At 38.3% G+C, this 23,047-nt stretch overlaps 1 long non-coding RNA gene across 1 annotated transcript in view; it reads left to right on the top strand.

Annotated features, from left to right (window-relative positions):
* LOC118663564 overlaps nt 1-13,084 on the top strand; it is a 31,713-nt gene extending 18,629 nt beyond the window's left edge. Inside the window, exon 3 of the long non-coding RNA XR_004970087.1 lies at nt 12,964-13,084. This is a non-coding gene — a long non-coding RNA (uncharacterized LOC118663564). The remainder of the gene's footprint in view (nt 1-12,963) is intronic.
* The last annotated feature ends 9,963 nt before the right edge of the window (nt 13,085-23,047 follow it).

Here is a 23,047-nt window from a genome sequence, read left to right as displayed (position 1 = left end):
AAAATGAGAACAATAATTTAATATATATTGTTGCCGAACTACTTTATATGTTATAAATACATAATTTTAAATTGCAAATTAAATTTGCCAATAAAGACATTTTGTAGTAAAAAATGTAGTTTTTTAAGTTTTGGATAGATTAAAACATTGATTTGACCTCATGAAAAAGACAGAGTAGTACTAGTTTGTTACTGGCTAATGAAAGAAGAATAGAGGTTGTACTGGGCATATAAATAATGTAGCCTCAACAAATAAAGGCCATGCTACTTTTGGGGAATAAAAGTGTCATAGAGTTTGAAGAGAAAAAGTGGAGGAAGAACTGAATCACCACATGGCACACATAAAATAGCCTAGGGCATAACAATACATGTTATAACTACCTTGGTTTTATTTAAGAAAAACAAATATTTCATTAAATAATGTTGAATGTTAGTGGTGGTGTTGGCCATTGCCCTGACTTAGATTATACTATATAAATTTTAACTTTTTAAATTGTGCCACAATCGGGATAGGTGTTGGAGCTTCCGTGGTGAGAATAAGGAATTCCTCATTTCTGTCCTAGAGGAACTTTCTTGGCAAAGTCAGGATCATCTTTTATGCCTTGTGATTGCTGCCCTGCTGCTTTTCACCACATGAGACACAGAGGCATTTCCTGACATGACAGGTGAATGAAGCAACATTTTTCCAGTCCTCTATTATCATTTATATAGCTACTTTGTTGCATAAGGTAGACTATTATCAGACTTTCTGGTTATTAGACAAAAGGTTAAAATAGTGATTTGGAACCTCTGAGTATAGTTTTATGTAAGAAAAAGTCTCCTAGTAGCTCAGCTATCTTCGTGGGAGGTCTCAGATTGTGTGTGAGAGTATGGGGAAGAAGGTGAGGCCTGGGTGGAGAAATTAAAAGTTCAAGAAGGGAAAGAATAGGAGAAAATATGGAAAAAAGGAAAGGTGAGGGAAAAATAAAGAAGGAAATGAAAATACAAAGAAATAATGCAAACTCAATATGAAATTGAGATTAATATTACCTAAATAATTATAAAAATATAACACTATTAATTAAATGAAGACAGAATATATATTTGATTATTTTCTAATATTTATTTTGTTCCTACTCCTTATTTTTTTCATGATTAATATGTTATAGTAATTGATTATAGAGTCAGAAATATTGAGATTATGAGGGAATCATTACATTTCACAGTGTGTATAGATGCTAGTTAAATTTCAAAAGAAGCATACTCTGATAATAAAGTTAAACATGAAGGCAAAAAATTTAGGGCAGAGTATGTGAATCCTATATAATAAAAGCCTAATATGCAAATCAACCGAATAGCAGGATGACCAGTGACATGCACTGACTAGCAGGGGGCAGACAGTCAACACAGGAGCTGCCCCCAGCCCGCAGGCCCCAGGCCTGCCAAGGCGGGTGCCAGTGGGCCCCACCCCCAAGATTGGCCCTGATCGCTGGCCAGGCCTAGGGACCCTACTGTGCACGAATTTCGTGCATCGGGCCTCTAGTCCTATATAATAAAGAGGTAATATGCAAATTAATCCTCATGCTCTCACAAGATGGCTGCCTACAACCATGCCAGCAGGGGGGTTAGTGAGGAACGACCAAACGACTGAGCACAGGCTGCGTGGGGCGACCAGGCCGGCAGGGGGGCTAGTGAGGGACGACAAAATGACCGACCAGCAGGCTGTAAAAAGAAAACACCAACAGAAACAAGCCCTGGCAGGCATGCTCAGTGGTTAGAGCATCAGCCTGTGAACCTAAGGGTTGTGAGTTCAATGCCCAGTCAAAGGCACATACCTGGCTGTAGGTTTGATCCTCAGCCCAGGTCTGGGCATGTGCGGCAGGCAACCAATCGGTATGTCTCTCACATCAATGCTTCTGTCTCTCTCTCTTTCCACACCCCCTGCCCTCCTTTCCACTCTCTGTAAAAATTAATAGGATAATATTCTTGGATGAGGATTAATAACAACCAAAAAAAAAAAAAAAAAGAAAGAAAAAAATGCCTTGTCTATCAAAAATGCCTTGATAGACAACAAAAATCATCCTAATATATAAAAACCCTGGGTCCGTAACAACCGTAATGACCAGAGGCTCGACCAACTGGAAGTCAGTCCTACAGTCAGTGCTGGGTTGCTGAGGCGACCTTCACAGACACTGCCACATGCTGTGGTATAAGACAGTGTGCAAGTGATCAGAAGTGCAGGCACCACCTCCATGCCACCCCCCCACTTCCATCAGTTCTACCGGCCCTGAGGTGCCCTCCCGAGCTGTTTCCAGCGAGGGTGAGGACTGAGGGAGGAACCCGCCCTCAGAGCTCCTGTAGCCCCCAGAGGCAGTGAGTCCCGGGTCACTGTGGCGATGGCTGCCAGCACTCCTGATGGTCTGCAGGAGTGTGCAAGTGATCAGAAGCACAGGCATCACCTCCATGCCACCCCCCCCACCCCCGCCACTTCCATCAGTCCCACCAGCCCTGAGGCGCCCTCCCTGAGCTGTTTCTGGGAAGGGTGAGGCCTGAGGGAGGAACCCACACTCAGAGCACCTGGAGCGCCCAGAGGCAGATTACTAAGAGAAATTATGAATTTGAATGTTGCATTTGGTGGGAAAGTTCTCCTTCTTGGAGCGGATTTTTGACAATGTCTCAGTATTGTGCCACATGCTATGCTATTGGCTTAGTACAAACAAGGTTAAAGTGCTGTAGTGTTTGGGGATGTTTCAGAAAGTTGTCTCTTAAAACAAATATGAGATCAGAGGATTCTGCTTATAGTGAATGGTTAATAAAACTTGGAGATGGCAAACTAGATAGCAGTTTCCTTTAGGAATGGATATTATTGAAATCCCCCATGAAATGATTTGTGAACAGATCTAATACTGAAGCTACCTTTGGAAATAGTATATCTATAGATAATATTAAAAATATATCTAAACCTGTGATTCTTTGTCCAAAAAATGAGCACGTTCAAAAATTAAATGAAGAAATTTTGGATATACTTGATGGAGATTTTCACACGTATTTGCGTGATGATTCCATCGATTCCATGGATGATGCTGAAAAGGAAAATTTTCCCATCGAATTTCTTTTTTTTTTTAAGTATATTTTATTGATTTTTTTTACAGAGAGGAAGGGAGAGGGATAGAGAGTTAGAAACATTGATGAGAGAGAAACATCGATCAGCTGCTTCCTACACACTCCCCACTGGGGATGTGCCTGCAACCAAGGTACATGCCCTTGACCGGAATCGAACCTGGGACCCTTGAGTCCACAGGCCTTCGCTCTATCCACTGAGCCAGACCAGTCAGGGCTCAAATTTCTTAATAGTATTACTCCTTTGTGAATGCTGTGTCATAAATTAAAATTAAAAGTAGGTGTGATCATAATGCTACTGAGAAATTGAGAAATCTTAATAGTAAATGGGGTGTTTGTAATGGTACACGATTTATTATCAAAAGATTGCAACCTAACATTATTGAAGCTGAAGTATTAGCAGGATCTGCAGAGGGAGAGGTTGTTCTGATTCCAAGAATTGATTTGTCCCCATCTGACACTGGGTTCCCATTTAAATTAATTCGAAGATAGTTTCCTGTGATGCCAGCATTTGCAATGACTGTTAACAAATCACACGGACAAACTCTAAACAGAGTAGGAATATTCCTACCTGAACCTATTCTTGCACATTGTTATATGTTGCTTTCTCTCGAGTTCGAAGAGCATGTGATTTTAAAGTTAAAGTTGTAAATACTTCGTCACAAGGGAAATTAGTCAAGCACTCTGAAAGTGTTTTCACTCTTAATGTGGTATACAGGGAGATATAAGAATAAGTTTAATCAATTTATCACTCATTGTTTGTATCAGTGTTGTTTTTACATTATGTTGTTGTTTTTATATCATGCCTTTGTTGTTGTTATATCATGTTGTGATTATTTATTAACAAATTTATATATTTTCATATACATTTTACTAATTTTCTTTCATCTCTGACACTTCTATTATAGAGAAAGGGCAAATAGCAATATTAAAATATTTCCTCTAATTCCCTTTTAATGTGCACACATTTCATGCACCAGGCCACTAGTCCTATATAATAAAAGGCTAATAGGCAAATCGACTGAATCATGGAACGACTGGTTGCTATGACACACACTGACCACGAGGGGGCAGATGCTCAATGTAGGAGCTGCCCCCTGGTGATCCGTGTGCTCTCACAGCGAGAGTGCCAGTCAACCAGAAGCCAGGCGCACAGCTGGCGAGTAAAGTGGTGGTGGTGGGAGCCTCTCCCACCTCCAAGGCAGCGCTAAGGATGTCTGATTGTGGCTTGGGGAGTGGGCCTACGCCAGCAGTCGGACATCTCCTGAGGGCTCCTGGACTGTGAGAGGGCTCATGCCAGGCTGAGGGACCCCCACAAGTGCACACATTTTGTGCACTGGGCTAGTATAAGTATAACAATATGAACACGAAATATTATAGTATTACTAGTGTGTTCTGAAATCTTTGGAGAAAAATCATGATTGGGGGAGGGGAGGAGAGTTTTAACTATTCGAAAATAAAAACATATCTGTCTCAGTATGTCTAAAACATAAATTACCTTTAGGATAAATTAGTGATCTAAATTGGTTAAATAATCTGGGAATACACAACCAATAATATTAGACTCTAGGAGATTCACCACAAGTATTATTTATAAGTCCTAAGTTGTTTTTTTTCACTCATGGGGTTTGCCTCACAAAACCTAACACTTTTTCCACGCTTATATAATTATGGAATATTTTTACACATAATAATATTATATTAACTTGCCATGTAACTAAAACTATTCGGACATAACCTAGGCAAATACTGTACTGGAGACAAAGTTGTCACTGTTACTTTTTTTTTTTAATGGAAGAGATAGCTATGTCATAAAATGAGATATAAAATGCCTAGATTTTGGAATGAATATTGCCCAAATCATTATTGGTTTGCTGATAATGTTACATACCTAAGAAACCCAAGAGGATCAAATGAACAAATCAGCCCTAACAAGTGAGCTCCATGAAATGGCCTCTTATAAATCAACTAGAGGCCCTATGCACGAAGATTCATGAAAGAATGGGCCTTCCTTATCCTGGCTGCCAGCACTGCCTTTGCTCTGGCCGGAGCCATCTTTCTGCCTTTCCATGCTGCCCAGAGGCCCGGAGCCACCTTTCCGCCTTCCCGCACTGCCCAGAGGCCCAGAGTGGCTGGGGTGGTGCGGAACTCCTGCATCGTCACCATGGCGATGACGGCGCAAGCGTCCTGCACCTGGCTGCTCGGTACCTGGATATGCAAATTAACCCGCCACCTTTGTTGGGTTAATTTGCATACTCACTCCTGATTAGCTGGTGGGTGACGTGAAGGTATGGTCGATTTGCATCTTTCTCTTTTATTAGTGTAGATATGCAAAAGCAATATCATTTCTAAATATCAACAAGAAACAATCAGAACATGTGATACCCATATCCAATTTATGATACCATTGAAAATCAACGTCATGAGAGATCTGTTAGGACTCTCTATTAAAACAAAAAAATGGTGCAAATCTATAAAGACATTATAAAAAATACTCACTAAATGTAGTGACATGAGTGACAATAAATATCTAGAATCCTGTTCTAACTCTCCCTAGATCACTTTCTGTGTTCAATCAAAAGACCTCTCTTTAACATGAGGGATTTAGGAAACAGTTACTCAGCATCATAAGAGCTTCATTTCCATGGCTCATTGTGAAGGTTGCAAAACAAATGGGCTAACTTAGCTGCAAAGTCCATCATTAATGTTGTAGTGATTTGAAATTTTAACATATGTAACAAAATGTATGTGTTTATTGAACAAGTAATTTAAAACTCACAAGCTTCAGCATCCTCATATATATATATATATATATATATATATATATATATATATATATATATATAATATAAATAATACAACTTTCCTCCTTGGAATTAAATAAGACTGCATATGCAAAATACACTGCATATGTAAAATACACTGGAACTTAAATATGAATTTTCTCCCATTTCCCTTTCCTTGAATGGTCTTTCTACTCTCTCTGAATGTCTAATATAAAGTAGCAGGTTAATCTGAGACTGTGCTATGCAACAATGGATTTTAACTTTTTAGATGGAACAAATGGAAATTATTTCTTTTCTTTTTAGATATTAACTGATTAGAACAATTAACCTATAAAATCCACACAAACAGCGTTTAGTGTGACTTTTAACAGTAATTTAAGCAATGCAGCAATGGGAGAATCCTAAGACCCTATTTTGCTTATCTCTGTCTAGCTTACTGGGATGAATATGGTATACACCACATTGAAAATCCAAAAGCCTACTTTCACTTTTAAATTATTTTAGCCTATTGTATTCTTTCTTTTTAATGAGAATTAGATGTTATAAAGAAAACTAAGTGACACCTTTACTCTTATATAAATGTTTAATGGAGAGTTTTAGCACCAGCACAATTATCAACTTGCGATATTTGGAATCAAATTTTAGACTAGCCTACCATCCATTATAAACACTCAGGAGACTCCAGAAATATTTCACTCAAGATTTCATGCTTTTAAAGATAGAAATTAGCACAGTTACCGACACAAAACAAACTAATAACACACAAAGGTGAGATGATATCAGGAAGTCGTGTGCCGGAAACAATCCTGTTGAAAGGCTAATTGCAATTGTTCAGGTCTTTGATGAGCAAAACCTTGTTTTTAAAGGAGATTTAATTGCTTGAAGAAAAAAAATTAGTTTTCCACAACTTCAGTATATTTGATTTCTGACCTGGGAAACAAATGCAACTGTATTTAACAGACTTTAGTTATTCAAAATGGAAACAATTAAAAAGTGAATATTAAGCAGAATTAGAAGAACATGCTGTGCTTACCACTGAATTTTAGGTTTATGGATTAGCATTATCAGTCACGTTGTATTTTATTCATGAATGAAATCAAATTGTCAAAATATTGGGCTAGTTTAGCAGGTCTTTTTGCTATGACAAGTGACATACCAGTTTTAGGCAAGTGTCTATAAAATTCCCTTTGAGCATTGCATTTGTCTTACTGTAACTGCCCTTCCAGGGGATTGCAATTTGTGAAGTTAGCTGGTAAAACTACAAGTTTATTTTTTCTTTTTTATACTTTGTCAGGACCTATACTACATTTTATTTTCCTATACTGAAGAAAGTTGTCACTGAAATATTGAGGCAAAATGATGAAATTGATGAATATAGAGTTGGAAGAAACTCTTACACTAAATATTTATGATTTTACATTAATTTAAAAAGGAAATGACCACGTGACCAGCCGAATTCAATACCTCTCAAGTGCAGTTTCAGGTACTTTAAATAATCTCTGAATGAGAAGGTGTATATTACTAAATCATTATCTGGAAAACTCATTTTCACTGTTCACCACATTTATTGGCATTCAATATGCACCGAGTTTGTGTTTTATAGAGAAATATGGTATATAGTTCTTGAAGAAAAAATGCAGCAGAGGATTTTTCTTTATGCCTTTAGAAGCTATAATCTAATTAGGAACTTTTTAAATACCAAAATGGATTTATGTCATTTTCATTGCTATTAGTGAGGATTATTGCAGATTACCCTAGTACGCTGATGTTTCACAGTTGAAGAAACAATGAGAACAGAAACAGTAAGATGGGATAAAGAATTAAAGACTTCCAGAAGGTGATGTATATACTATGTATAGTAGGTAATGTAGGTTATTTCCATTGCTAGTAACATAAAACTTAAATTCAACCATCTTTTAAAAATTAAAGTGATTCATTGGCTCCAGTAACAGAAAACTTCAATGTATATTTGGTTCCTAAAAAGGATTGATCCTGAAATACCTAATGTCATCAGAGGCTGGCTCCATTTCTTTGCAATCTGCCCCTTTAGCGCCCTTCTTTTGGTACCTGAAACAATGATTTCAGCGTTCCAGACTTTATACACTCATCTCCCTGTCCAGAGAATGAGTTATCCTGGGGTAAAGCCTGGAATTCTTGGAGCACTTCTGGATTTCAGAATCAATCACTGTGATTAGGGGGAATGTAATGTATATATACTCCATCACTACCAGTGGGAAGGAATTAAATTCCTCAAGAAGCACCTATGTCATAAATGGAAACAAGAAACTAGTCAGAAGGGGAAATGGTGAATAAATGCTGATTAGGCAACTAAATAACATTGCTGCACTTGGATTTTAAAGAAATAAGGAGCCATAGACTTATGGAGAACATAGGGTAGTATTCCAAACAGAAGTGGCAGTCAGCAACTTAGGTTGGATCATGAAGATTATCTTAACTAGCATGGAAGGAAATAGTGAGATACTGACGAATTGCATGAAAAAAGTCTTGAGATATTCTTGCAGGCTAGCTTAAGGATGTTAATTTTAGAAGCTATATCATGGGATGGTTATGTTGGTATATAAATTGCCGCAGCTGAAGCTGACGATTCTCTGTCTCCAACCATCCTCTATGGATATGGCAGCCAGCTAAAGTGCAGTTCCAAACATACAAGTACCACAAAACTTTTAGTTATGTCTGTCCCTCTTACCATGAAACAGGAACATCAATAAAGCAGTATATGTTTCTCTGGAATTATTGTATTAGACAAGAAAAAGCTTTTTTATTTTTAATGTGTGTGTGTGTGTGTGTGTGTGTGTGTGTGTGTGTGTAAAGTGGGTTTTATGTATCATTTAATAAGCAGTGTGGTGAACCAGAGGGAGGACTGAAGAGTTGGGTGGGCTTGATATGAGGAGAAGACAGCAGTTTGATATGCAGTGACATCTAAGGTTTAATATCAACAATTAGTTTTGACAAATTTTGAATCACTGGTGATTTTACAGCTGCCCATGTGCTTTATTAGTTAAAGAATATTTAGCTCCAATTTCAGGGATCATTTTCAGTTTTGGTAATTATAATCTTTCTGTGATTTGATTTTGATCATTTGTCCATGTTACAGAAAAACGGATAAAATATTGTATGTAATTATGGTAAAATTACTTTTAAGTAATTTAATCACAATCAAAAATTAAAATGTATTCTCAAATAGGAAAAATCCTTGTGTTACTAGTTTTGTTTTTTATTTAGTATTAAAATAGTGTTAGCCTAGAGCTATTGAAGATTTCAAATAACATTCTCCTTTCAAATTTTGATTTTTTAAAAGAATTCAGATTTTTTATTTTGCTAAAATATCTTCATTAAAGATACCTTAAAATTATTTAAGTTGTTGAATGATGTTAGATAAGTTAGTGGTTTATTATTCTAATGCTGAAGTTGTGTGATATCTCTTTTAAGGTATTTAAATTTTCAATTGTGCATAAACATTTACTTGAATAGTTTCTCGATATTTTATACTCATAAAGATAGCTCTTTAAAGAATGAATTTAAATATTTTGTTAAACCTTTGGTATCAGTCATATTTGAGAGATGTTTGATAGGAAAAGCTCAATAGAAGCAAACATTATTTACAAGTTTCAGATCAAACTTGGTAGCATAGTTGTTTGTTTAGAGGAAAAATTGTTCTCCTGTCCTGCCTGCCCTTTCTTACCCTCACCCACCACATCCATTTTCTCTCTTCTTCCTTCCCAACTCTTCCTAGTAATTGAAAATAACAACATTGCTATTGACAAATAAAAATGCCAGTCATAATGTTGTAGTGTAGAGGTGTCTTAGATATCTACAGATTTTTAGCTTTGGTCATGTGGAAATGACAAGAAGTGTGGATGAAAATTTCCTTGAGGATATGAGGCCTGTCTGTTTTACTTATTACTAGAGGCCCAGTGCACGAAATTCATGCAAGGGTGGGGTCCCTAGGCCTGGCAGGTGATCAGGGCCAATCAGGTTCCCCGCCGCCCCGCCTCCTCCTTTATGTTCACTTGCTATTTCTATAGCTGGAAATTCCTAGTACAAGGAAAATAGTGATTTGAACATTATTCTCTTAGAGCCAGAGTAAATACACAAATGGTTATTTTAGAAGATCCTTCAAACATCAGGGCTGTCAAGTACTTGGCATTTAAATACAGGGTCACTAGCATTGAAAACATTTAAGAATATGAATGCTTCTGAAAGGCTTCTAATTGTGAATGCTGAAGGATGAATAGTTTTTATAATTCAGAATCAGGAGTTAACACATATTTACTGTGATAATAATTATTATCACAGTAAATATTATTATAAATATGCAATTTGTGGAGATCTTATTTATAAGGACAAAGTCACAAAAGCAATGATGGAAAATTCAGCTTGAGTGGGGTTGTAAATTGTGGTACCAGCTTTTTAAGAGGAACAACTGGGTCTCCAGCAGCCTTTGTGTCACTGAGCCCCAATTTGCACTGGTTTTTACAGCCTGTAGTTCTTACTGCTCATAGGGACATCTTCTCCCAGCTCTGGGACCCTGGGCTTGGGGTCTGGTGTGGGGCTGGGACCCCTTGCTCCTCCAGGTGGCCTCCACAGAGACGATCTCCCTCCCTATTAAAAAAGCAGCACACATGGGTGCCGGACCAGCCAGTTCCATGCCTGTTCATAGGATAGTGGCATAGGTAATCACCAGTACTCACTGCCTCCCACAACCACATAAAAATTACAACTAAAATACAGAACAAACATCATCCAGAACCACTGAAAAGCTGTTTAATCCTACAACTGGAGAAGTAAAGAAGAAAGCACATTGAGACTGGTAGGAAAGCTTCTGACTTTTGATAGCATGTGCCTCTGTTTTGAAATAGTGCATTAGGTTCTCTTAGTAGGTATATAGTTATGGTCAGAGAGGGAATACTGCCATACAAGTTAGTTAACAGGGTTTCTCTTTGGGGTGCAAGTAACTCTCTACAAAATGCAGAGCACAAGTAAACATGATCTGGGGCCACAATTTTAATAGAAAGTTTTTTAAATCTGATTATTTGAGAAATATCAGGAAACAGCAGCAAATGTATTAGACTACTATTGTTCTCTCTCAATATGTGCCCTCTTTAAACAAGTGTCATAAATTATAATCTCTTACATTATTTGTACTTCCCTTGATATGCTGTGTACTTTTATTCTTTCTTGCTGTTCCATCTGCCTTTCTACCTGTATCATTTAATGGTCAGTTATACAGACATCAAATTGATTTTTCTTAAATCAAGTGATTCCGGGGAACTTATATGCATACTAGGGGCCCAGTGCATGAATTCGTGCACCTTGAAAGGAACTGTGGGCTGCACGGCTTCAGTAGGCACAGGAGCAGGTCTTGGCCTATCCTCTGTGCCCCCACCCAACCCCTCCTGCCAAGGCCCCTAGTCCCCTGTCTTCTGGCAGTGACTGGGGCTGGTGCCAGCAGCAGGTGTGAATGGGGCCGGTGTTGTCAGCAGGTGTAAGTGGAAGCTGCTGCCCCAATTACCCCTCAGGAGCAGAGGGAGGTGGAGAAGCCCTCAGGGGCGATCAGGGCCAGCAGCCACTGCTCACACCCACTGATGGCGCCAAGTGATCAGGACTGGCACCAGGCACTGGCAGCGGGTGTGAGTGGCAGCTCCAGCGCTGGCTGCAGGTGTGAGCACTGGGTAGGACCATGGTGCGCGGGAACAAAGAATTTTCAGTAACCACCAGAGGCTCGCCCCGGTGACAGCGACCAGCACCCTGCCTTGGCTTGGTGCCCCTGCTCACCTGCTCCACCATCCTGCCATGGCCAGGGCCCGCCATGTTCCGCATATGCCCCCTGGTGGTCAACACATGTCATAGTGTCTGGTTGTTTGGTTGTTCCGGTTGTTCCACCGTTTGGTCTATTTGCATATTAGCCTTTTATTATATAGGATATGCATAGCCTATGGACACAGACAATAAATAGTGTGGTGAAGATCTGGGAAGGGCAGGTGTGGGGTGGAGGGCTCCATGGGAAAAAAAGGAGGGGCATCTATAATACTTTCAACAAAACAGATACATTTCAAAAGGAAAGAAGAAAGGAAGGAAGGAAGGAAGGAAGGAAGGAAGGAAGGAAGGAAGGAAGGAAGGGAGGGAGGGAGGGATTCTTGATCCAGCCCCCAACAAAATTGACCAAAGAACCGTTATATTTGCTTGTTTTAAAAATTATTTGCTTATGTGTCTGCACTTTTATGTTACAATTATCTTAAAGCAATGACTTTGCCATTCTCTATCTTCAATCCCTCTTTTAAAGATCTATTGAATGAAATAATTTAATGTTTAATAATTTTGTAACTCACATTCCTAATTTATTTCTACTATCAATGTACATTCAGTTTTAATAGTTTTCTATAGCAAACTCCATATTGTTTTAAATTATATCTTTTTATTTCTGAAGTTTTCTTTTTTTTGTTTGTTTGTTTTTGGGTATTTTTTTTTGTTTTTGGGTGTGTTTTTTTTTTATTGAAAAAGCCATCTTGTATATAACAGTTTTCATCAATAACTAAAAACACATGGAGATAGAAAAAGAGAATCCAAGATAAATGGCAATATATGTATATTTTGAAGAAAAACTTTTAAGGACCTTGTGTTTATTGTCTTTAAAAACAAGTATGTGTGTCATTTATCTAGTTTTTCTTGATTTTGAATGAAAGGTTTTTGAAGGAAGGGGCTGTGTGTTTGCTTTATGTTTCCTTATTATATTGTTAAGCATAGTTTCATATCCCAAAGGGGAACTCAGAAAATATGAATTGAGTGTAAAAGTCCCTTATTTATCATCAACATATGTTGAATGACAAAATGATTGAGTGAATATTTATGACCAAACCATAAGAAAGCTGCAGTTTACTTGCTTCTCTATGGTCTATAGCTATTGTTGGATTTCAGGGTGAATACATTTATTCCAGGTAAGTGTTTTTCAACTTTACTTATATAGCTAAAACTGTGTTTAGTAAAGTTGTTATCAGTGTTTGGTTTCTTTCTCTGTTCTCTTTTCAAGCCAGGTGTTAATCCTCATTTTCTCATTCCAGATATTCACCACTATATTGATCAAGGAGCTGCTGAAGGGACACTGACTCCTGGATAGCTTCCTCCAAGTGGGGGCTTTTTCTTTCTATCATGCAGAGTAAGTGAGCTTTTTTGTTGTTTGTAAGTGGTAATCTATAAGATGGGGCTAACTTAGAGGTTAAGCCTTTACTTCTCACATGGATTGCAACATGACAACATTCTCACTGTAGTAGGCAGCCACCATGAAGGCCCTCAGTGATTCCTGACTTCTGGTATTTACACACTATTATAGTCCTCTCCCACATTGTATGAAGATTGGTCTGTTTGACCAATAGAATATGGCACATGTAGTGGTATGTCACTTGCAAGATTAGATTATGAAAGACTACAAGGACACAGGGTACACAGGCAAAATTGGAACCTCAACTAGTTCTAAAGGGAATTGTTTCTTTTTTTTTTTTAATTAAATCTTTATTGTTCAGATTATTACATTTGTTCCTCTTCCCCCCCCCCCATAACTCCCCTCCTCCCAGTTCCCGCCCCACCCTCCGCCCTCACTCCCTACCCACTGTCCTCATCCATAGGTGCACGATTTTTGTCCAGTCTCTTCCCGCATCTCCCACACCCCTTTCCCCCCAAGAATAGTCAGTCCATTCCCTTTCTATGTCCCTGATTCTATTATAATCACCAGTTCATTCTGTTCATCAGATTATTTATTCACTTGATTCTTAGATTTACTTGTTGATAGATGCATATTTGTTGTTCATAATTTGTATCTTTACCTTTTTCTTCCTCTTCCTCTTCTTAAAGGATACCTTTCAGCATTTCATATAATACTGGTTTGGTGGTGATGAACTCCTTTAGCTTTTCCTTATCTATGAAGCTCTTTATCTGACCTTCAATTGTGAATGATAGCTTTGCTGGATAAAGTAATCTTGGTTGTAGGTTCTTGGCATTCATCACTTTGAATATTTCTTGCCACTCCCTTCTGGCCTGCAAAGTTTCTGTTGAGAAATCAGCTGACAGTCATATGGGTATTCCCTTGTAGGTAACTGAGTTTCTTTTTCTTGCTGTTTTTAAGATTCTCTCTTTGTCTTTTGCTCTTGGCATTTTAATTATGATGTGTCTTGGTGTGGTCCTCTTTGGATTCCTTTTGTTTGGGGTTCTCCGCGCTTCTTGGACCTGTAAGTCCATTTCTTTCACCAGGTGGGGGAAGTTTTCTGTCATTATTTCTTCAAATAGGTTTTCAATATCTTGCTCTCTCTCATCTTCTGGCACCCCTATAATTCTGATGCTGGTACGCTTGAAGCTGTCCCAGAGGCTCCTTACACTATCTTCGCATTTTTGGATTCTTTTTTCATTCCACCCCTCTGGTTGGGTGTTTTTTGCTTCCTCGCATTTCAAATCATTGACTTGATTCTTGCGCTCCTCTGGTCTGCTGTCGGGAGTCTGTATAATATTCGTTATTTCAGTCCGTGTATGCTTAATTTCTAGTTGGTTCCCCAACATAACATCGAGGGTCTCATTAGTTTTCTTGTAGATCTCATTAAGTTTATCGGCGGCTTCTAAACAGTTCTTGAGAGACCTTAAAAGTGTGGTTCTGAACTCTATATCTTCCATTGACAATTTTGTCCTGTTTCTTTGTCTCCGCATTTTGTTATGCTTCCTTGGTGCACCCCCTAGTGGTCTTTGTGCGCAGTCTTGTAGTTAAGCCTTGATTGTTGTAGCTAATACCAGGGAGGGTTTGACCTCCAGGCCAAGTGGCTGTGAGAATCAGCTGTGTCAGCAGTGAGAGAACTTCTGTCCTCTAGGGAGGTGCTAATCTAGCCTTTGCCTGAGGCTATCCGGCAAATGCCTCTGTGCAGGGCTTGGGCGGGGTGGGTCGAACAGGATCAACAGGGTGGGCCGGAGAGAGCAGTTATGGCGGCTCTCAGTCCTGTCCCCAGGGGCTCTGCCTCTCTGAGTCCCAGCAACCACTGCAAACCTTGGAGAGAAAGCTGCACTCGCTCTGTCCGAAGCTAGACAGTCCCGCTTCTCCCGTTTGAGTCTGGGTCCCTAAAGACTCACCCGTATCTGGAGCTCAGAGTCTGCGACTCCCTCCCGATTGAAAACGCCAACTGCGCCTTCCGCCGCCAGCCCGCTCCGCGCACTCCGCACCTCAGAATTTGACTTCAGCACTGCGCCTCCTCTGAGTGTCCGTATGCGTTTCTCTTTCCTCCTAGTAGTAGGACTTCCACTCAGCCAGCGTTCCTGTGGTTCTGGGTGATGTCCGTTTCGTCTTTTAGTTTCACTTTGAAGTAGTTGTTCAAGGCAGCAAACTCCGGCGTTAACCTATGCCGCCATCTTGGTTCTCCAAGTTTTCTTTCTAAGTCTTGCCTCAAGTCTTTGCCCTTAAACTCCAGATGAGGAAAACTTCATTTTGATAATCTATTAAAAAACACACATACACACACAAAGGCTCTTTTTTACTGAGAACCATAAAAGTTTTCATATTCATAAATACTCTATTTCCAAATTGAATTTGATGTTAAGAATAATTATTGGCTTCTCATTTCTTAATGTTTGTATACCATGAGGGTTAGGAGTGGGGAGGAGGGTGTTAATGGGAGGGAAAGGGGACAGCTGTAATACTTTCAACAAAGAAATACATTTTAAAATAAAGGAAGACACCTTTCCTTTAGTTCATAGTTTCATGATCTAATCTCAGGACTAGTCCCCAAACCAATTTGTCAGCGGCCTGTTGCTTACACCTCGTGCCCTGGCCTCACATTCATCTTAGTTGAAATAGTATTATTGACAAAAAAGGATTCTGGAGGAAAATTAAGAAAGATACTTAATGTGGTGTCCCTTATAGTTACTAAATAGCATGTCCATCTTTATTTGTTTTGTGGGAGGCGTAGAAACTCCATCCAATTTAAATGAATTTGTGTAAAATTTGGCACAGGGACTCTCAACTTAGAGACCTTATTAAATATAAGGATGATACTACAGTACATTTAAACAGCACCTGTTGCAAATTAACATCTAATAGGGTGCAATTAGTTAACATTTTCCTCAAGAGGAAAACTGCCTTTTCTCTTTAGTTCAATTCATTTTGCCTAGAAGAATTTGATGTATATTATTCAGTTTTTGGCTCTAATCAGAGGCAAAATATTTATTTGTTAGAAAGTAAGCACCTGGGTTGTTGAACAGTTCTGTTACACAGCAGAGACATTTCCCCCCCTATGGCCTTTTGCTCAAGTACTTGATAGCATTTTATACATGTCACTTAGTGAATTCTTCAGCTTCATCTAGATCTGCTAAGGTTTAAGGACTAAATATAACCAAATGTATTCATTTTTTAAAATTAATTTTAATTTTTACTCGACAGCATCTACACATATCATTGAAAAGTTCAGGTAGTACTCAAAGGCTTGTAACAAAACAATAGCCATTTCCCACCCTACCATTTCCTTCCAAATTCCCCCAGGACTCATGTTCAATGGGTATACCGCGGCATGGCTATGGACAGATAATATTGGATTAATTGGTGTTTCTATGTTATGGTTATTAAATATTTTGAAATTCAACCAAATTCCTATCTACCCTCAATTCTCATCTCCAGAACCAATTGCTTTTAAAATTTTTTTGTGAAGAATGAGAGATAAGTAATAGAGAACCATGCAAAATAAAATTGAGGCCATTATTATTATAGTAAAAAATAGACAAAAAGATAAGAAAAGAAATGCAATTTCAATGGACTGTGGTCAGCAACTGGAATGATTTATATTAGTGATGGTGAACCTATGACACGCGTGTCAGAGGTGACACACAAACTCATTTTTTTGTTGATTTTTCTTTGTTAAATGGCATTTAAATATATAAAATAAATATCAAAAATATGTCTTTGTTTTACTATGGTTGCAAATATCAAAAAATTTCTACATGTGACACAGCACCAGAGTTAAGTTAGGGTTTTTCAAAATGCTGACAGGCCGAGCTCAAAAGGTTCGCCATCACTGATTTATATAGTCATAATAATGTTAGATCTGAATTCTGATTTACATCAGAACTATGATACAACTATATTGGGAGGATGTGAAAAGGGAAAATGATGTGTTGATAACATAAAAGTGTCAGGTAACATAAACCTTAATTAGATGGTGTCTAAAACTGAGAAAATAGCCCTATAAACATATAACAAATTGTTTATAAATATGAAATCAAATAGAAGAAGAAACATCTAAAGAATTTATTTCCTCTGCTCACATTTTCTGTTCTTTTAGTGTTTACCCTAGAAATTGAAATTTTTGATATTATCTCATTAATGTTCAAATATATTTCAACTAGAGGCCCAGTGCACGGATTCGTGCACCGGTGGGGTCCCTCAACCTGGTCTGCAGGGATAAGGCAGAAACCAGCTCTCTGACATCCCCCGAGGGGTCCTGGATTGTGAGGGGGTAGTTCTCAGGTGACGCACCCTGGAATCAGCCTCCCTCCTCTCTGTTTCCGGGTGTGTCACCTGAGAACTGCAGCTGCCAAGTCACCGCAGCTCAGCAGCTCCTGTGGTGGCCATCTGCCCCCAGTGGTCAGTGGGCATCATAGCTACCGGTCAGATGGTCAAACATTCAGCCAATCGGCTAGTCACTTAGACTTTTATATATATAGATTAGAGGCCCAGTGCACGAAATTTGTGCACGGGGGGTGGGGGGGTTCCCTCAGCATCCCATGACCCGGCCAGCCTCTGGCCAGAGGCCCACCTGCCTGCCTCTCTTTCTTCCCTCTGCGGGCTGGGGCGCACAGGACGCTGCTGCTCGTCGTCGGGGCAACACCACCCCAGCATCCCATGTGCCCCGGCTGGCCCTGGCCAGAGGCCCTCCCGCCCTCCCTCTGCAGGCAGGGGCGCACAGGACGCTGGGGCTTGTCGCCTGAGGGCAGATACAGCTGTGCCACTCGGCCACCTCTCCCCCCGGCGGGGCTGACAGGACCCGACACTCTAGCGGCAGGGCTTAGGGGACTGGGCGCCACCATCTTGTGGCTATGGGTGCTGCCATCTTTGTGATGGGGTGTTAGTTAATTTGCATATTGCCCTTTTATTAGAGAGGATACCATTTTTCTTTCAGAAAATACAAGAACTATAGAACATTTTATTTCTATTTAACACTCTATCCTCAGACTTACATGTTATTGATTATGTCTTTTGATTATACTTTTAACCACTAAAACATATTTTCATTTTATATAGCTATTTTTCACTTTTCACTTGCTTTGGTGTTCATTTCTGGGATCACTGTCCTCATGCATATAGTACCTCCTTTAGAGTTTCCTTTGATGAGGCAGGCGTGCCTTGGCTTGGGTAGAAGGCAGTGTCGTGATGGGCAATGGGAATCTTGTATACATTCCTTGTATGCAGAAGGAATCTTACATGGAGGCACATTTAAATAAAATAGGAGAGGTGGTTTTTTAAAAAATATTTAATATATTTTTATTGATTTCAGAGAGGAAGGAAGAGGGAGAGAAAAATAGAAACATCCATGATGAGAGAAAATCATGGATTGGCTGCCTCCTGCACACCCCCCACTGGGGATCGAGCCCACATCCCAGGCATGTGCCCTTGACTGGAATTGAACCTGGGACCTTTCAGTTCGGAGGCCATCGCTCTACCCACTGTGCAAAATGGGCTGGGGTTTTTTTTGTTGTTGTTAAATCTGGTTAAACATTTAGATCCTAGGCTATGATCTCTGAACTTCTTTTGGCTTCAGTTTTCTCACCTGTGAATTGAAGCAACAGAAAAAAACGGTCATTTTCCAGGCTGCAATTCCCAATTCTTTGACTATCTGAGATCCCTTCTCTGTTTGTATAATCTATCAAGTTATGATTTTGCATAAGCAGAATGACCTACTATTTTTTTTGCTGTTGTTCATATATAACTTCTTGGTCAACTATCTCCACAAAGCAATAGCCATAGGATAGAAAGAAAGGGGGAGTAAATTACCAGAAATAGGATATAAAATGTTGCCCAGTGACTCCTGTTCTTATCCCAGAAGGAGCTTGGTGGTGAAACTAGGGTCTTGGAGCCCCTTTATTATATTGGGTTTCAAGGTTTTGAGGGACTTACATAGTGTGCCCCAAGCAGTACTAGAATGTCCCTGTATACCAAGGGGCAGCATTCACATTGTTTTATGTGTGACTAATGTTGTTTTATGTGTGAATAATGCCCTCGGAAACTTTAAGAATTACAAACAATCTGTATTCTGGCTTTTGCTACATTTTTAATTACAGTACTTGGAGTTCTGTACCAGGGTACTCCTGGTCTCAATGGAAAATCCACCTGCTCAAAGGTAAAGCTTTGCACAGAAACTTTTCTCAATGGTTCCAACAAAAAAGTTACCAAAAGAGAAAGATTGTAAAGGAATAAAGTTTAAGGGAGAAGAGAAACCAAGAGATTCTGATTCCTGCTTATAGTTCTGGTTAAGGAGTTGAATTCAGACAACCTTTAGGTACAAGTTTAATCATATAGCATGGAGCCATCCACAACAATGGGCATATATTACCTGTTGTATCTGTATTTTCATTTTTGTGAATTCGCCTAAACCCAAAGAGGAAAAATACAACAAATTATTCGCCCTGCCTTTCTACTTCTGCTTAATAATTTTTCTTTGCTTTGTTGAAACAGCAAAAAAAGCATTGCTGATGCTCATGGTAAATGATGCAACTGAGTTCATTTTTACTAATAATTTCACTGAAGGGCATTTTTCAAAGGATGGAAAGGCATTTTCACAATCAAATTCTGTTTTAATTTTCTCTTGTGTAGTAAAATTAGAAAAGCAGATATCCTAAAAGGCTATGTTAATGACATTGTTCCTTCTATTTTTATACATATCGATTTCTTCACCATTATGGGTATTTAGAAATATATGACAACTACATGTCATTAATTTGACAACATTTCTTTCTGAAGATTTAATAACCAACTACATAAAGAAGAGTAAATTGATGTGATATAAGAACAAGTAACTTTCAGTTTCAAAGTTATTACTCCCAGCTTTTAATCCTTGTAGGAGAGTAAGGCACCTCCCTTTCTACCTGCTTTCATGTTGCCACTTACATTTCTATCCCTTTCCATCCTTAAGGTTTCCTCATCTGATTTATCACTCACCCATTCCTGAGACACCTGCAATTCCTTAAGTTTATGTAATATATTTTGCCATCCACCTCATCTGATTCTGTACTCATTCATTTTCAGATGAATAGTTAAATGTAGTTTAAAATCTTAATCTCTAAAAAATTTAAAAATAGATAAACCTTACTCTTGTCTGGCTAATATTGATAAAGAAATAAAATATGCCTGGATGTCATGGCTCAGTGGTTGAGCATTGACTTATGAACCAGGAAGTCACAGTTCAATTCTTGGTCAGGACATATGCCTGGGTAGCGGGCTCTATCCCCAGTTGGGGCGTGCAGGAGGCAGCTGGCCAATGATTATTTTTCATCATTGATGTATCTATCTCTCTCTCCCTCTCCCTTCCTCCCTGAAATCAATTAACTATATATATATATATATATATATATATAAATTTTATTAAAATATATTTTTATTGCTTGCAGAGAGAAAAGGAGACGGAGGGAGAGAGAGAGATAGAAACATTAATGATGAAAGGGAATCATTGATTGGGTGCCTCCTGCACGTCCCCTGCTGGGGATCAAGCCTATAACCCGGGCATGTGCCCGTGACCAGAATTGGCCCTGGGACCCTTCAGTCCACAGGCCAACACTCTATCCACTGAGCCAAACCAGCTAGGGCTAAAAATATATTTTTAAAAATGAAAGTAAGATACACATACTGCATGATGTATGTGCATTTAATCTTTGGGTAAAACAGTGTATGTTTTGAAGATGCTGTTAGCTATTTCCATTAATTAGTTTATTTGAAAGGCATCACAGGCTCAAACATATGTAAAACAGCTAGATTTTCTTCATAACCTTCCCACTGGTTAAAGAATAATTTTTAGTGGCTTCTGTCTTAAACTAATTATGTAACCCTTTAGTGATTAAGTATGTAGTAGAAAGAAAATTAGAATACCTTTTATTTAAAAAAATGTACAGAGCCCATTCGCTTTTATTTTCTTCTTTAAAAATTTTTTTTATCCTCACCTGAGGACATGATTTTTTTTTTTTTATTAATTTCTAGAGAGAAAGGAAGGGAGAGAGAAAGAGGGAGAAACGTTGATGTGAGAGAGAAACTGAACAGTTGCCTCCCATACATGCCCCAACTAAAGATGGAACTTGCAACCTAGCTATGTGCCTGGACCAGAAGTCGAACTTGCAGCCTTTTTGGTGAGTGGGACAATGCTCCAACCAAGCGAGCCACCCAGCCAGGGCAAAACTGGAATATCTTTAAACTCATTAGCATTTTTCTTTTTCCCAATAACCCTTCAATTATATTGTTTGAATGCTATATATGATCCTGCCATTATAAATTTTAACTTTTTTACTGTTATTAAAATTAGGGCAGTCATATTAGAGATGACTATTATGTCAGTGATCTAAATACTATTTCTACCAATTTTTAAACATTTTCATATATAAATTATGTATATATGTCTTTAAAAGTGTCAATATTGTTTATAAGATGGCACTAAAAAAAACTTGTTTCATAGTGTAAATAAATATGTGTTAACTCTCTTCTGATAATTTACTTTGCCATTCTCAGTTTCCAGTAGCCCTCAATATCCATTCAGTGGTCCTTTCAGTTTTAGAGAAACTGCTTATCTTGGACTCCAGGAGTTGAGAGTTTAGCTAAAATAATTCCATGTACCAGTATGTGACTTCAGCTGTTCCAATTACAATAAATAAAAGTAATTCTGTTGGGAATACTGGGATTATGATGCTTGCTCTCATTATTATTAGTCTTTAAAACAAATCATACATAATACACAGAAGTGTCTGATCTGAAGAGATAGGGTGGATCACAATGAGAGGACCAACACCACATATATTAGTGAGCTTGCATGAGGTTATGACATATAACACCTGTCAAATTCAAATGCTATAGCAACAAAGTTATATTGGTTGCTTTTATATTGTTCAAGCCAATGCTAGTGGGTGACAGTTGTCCTCTTTTGCCAATTATCTTTTTCATTTGAAAATTTAGGCAGATAAATAATCCCTATTTTGGTCATGCAGTTTGCTCATGATATGAATCAGAGAACTAATAAGGTAGTTCAACCACTCAAGTGCAGAAGCCTCTACTCTGCCATACTTCCTATCTACTCACCTTTCATTAGCCAAGGCAAATCACACAGCTAAACCAAGATTAATTGGGCAGGGTAATTATGGTATTAATGAATAAAGTCAATTTGCCTTTATGTCTAGCTGGTATAACTTTCAGGAATTTTGTACCTACCAAGAGATAATGGTTATTAAAAAAGTAAAGTACAGTTCAATGTTATTAAAAGTTAGATTTTAGTTTTAATTACTGGGAGATAAATGACGTCGTTTTAAAGAATGATTTGCCTTTCGTTTTAATGAGAAAAAATATGCAGCAAGGAGTTTTGAAACACTCGGTAAAACTTCTCTAAATTTACCAAATGTTTCTCCAGATGTCTGTAAGTGTCAAATTAAACTTGCAAATTATTTTGCTTCATGTGGGGTTTTTAATTGAAGAATCACTCATTTTCTCCTTTCTTCAAAATTCCTGACATGGGTAGTTGATAATATTGTAGAGCGAAATTTACTTTCAATAAAGTTATTACTTGTCTTTCCAGAGCAGCAATGCCCTTGCAGCTTCCAGCATGTACATGTGGTGGTGAATGGCACCTATTTTAAATAATGCTTTCATGTTTCTTTATCAACAGGGTACGTGAATAAAAATTGTACTTTCTTAGTTAATTATATTTTTCCCCTTAAAATGAAAAGAAAATTGCAATGCAAATCTAAAATTCTTAAGGCATATGTGAGTCTAAATTTAACTCTTGCTGGTCTAAATATGATTTCCTGAATCAAATTCACTACATATATGTCTGAAAATTATGCTTGAAATTTTGTTATGCCAGTTAGTGACAGAAGCAAGAGGTAAGCTGTTTTTTATTGCTTTATGTATTAGTTCAAGGGAAGATAGTCATGGAA

This window comes from Myotis myotis, unplaced genomic scaffold, assembly GCF_014108235.1.
Source record: "Myotis myotis isolate mMyoMyo1 unplaced genomic scaffold, mMyoMyo1.p scaffold_m19_p_1, whole genome shotgun sequence".
NCBI classification, from domain to species: domain Eukaryota; kingdom Metazoa; phylum Chordata; class Mammalia; order Chiroptera; family Vespertilionidae; genus Myotis; species Myotis myotis.
Note: the sequence above shows the minus strand (reverse complement) of the source record. Positions and strands in the feature narration are given on the sequence as shown.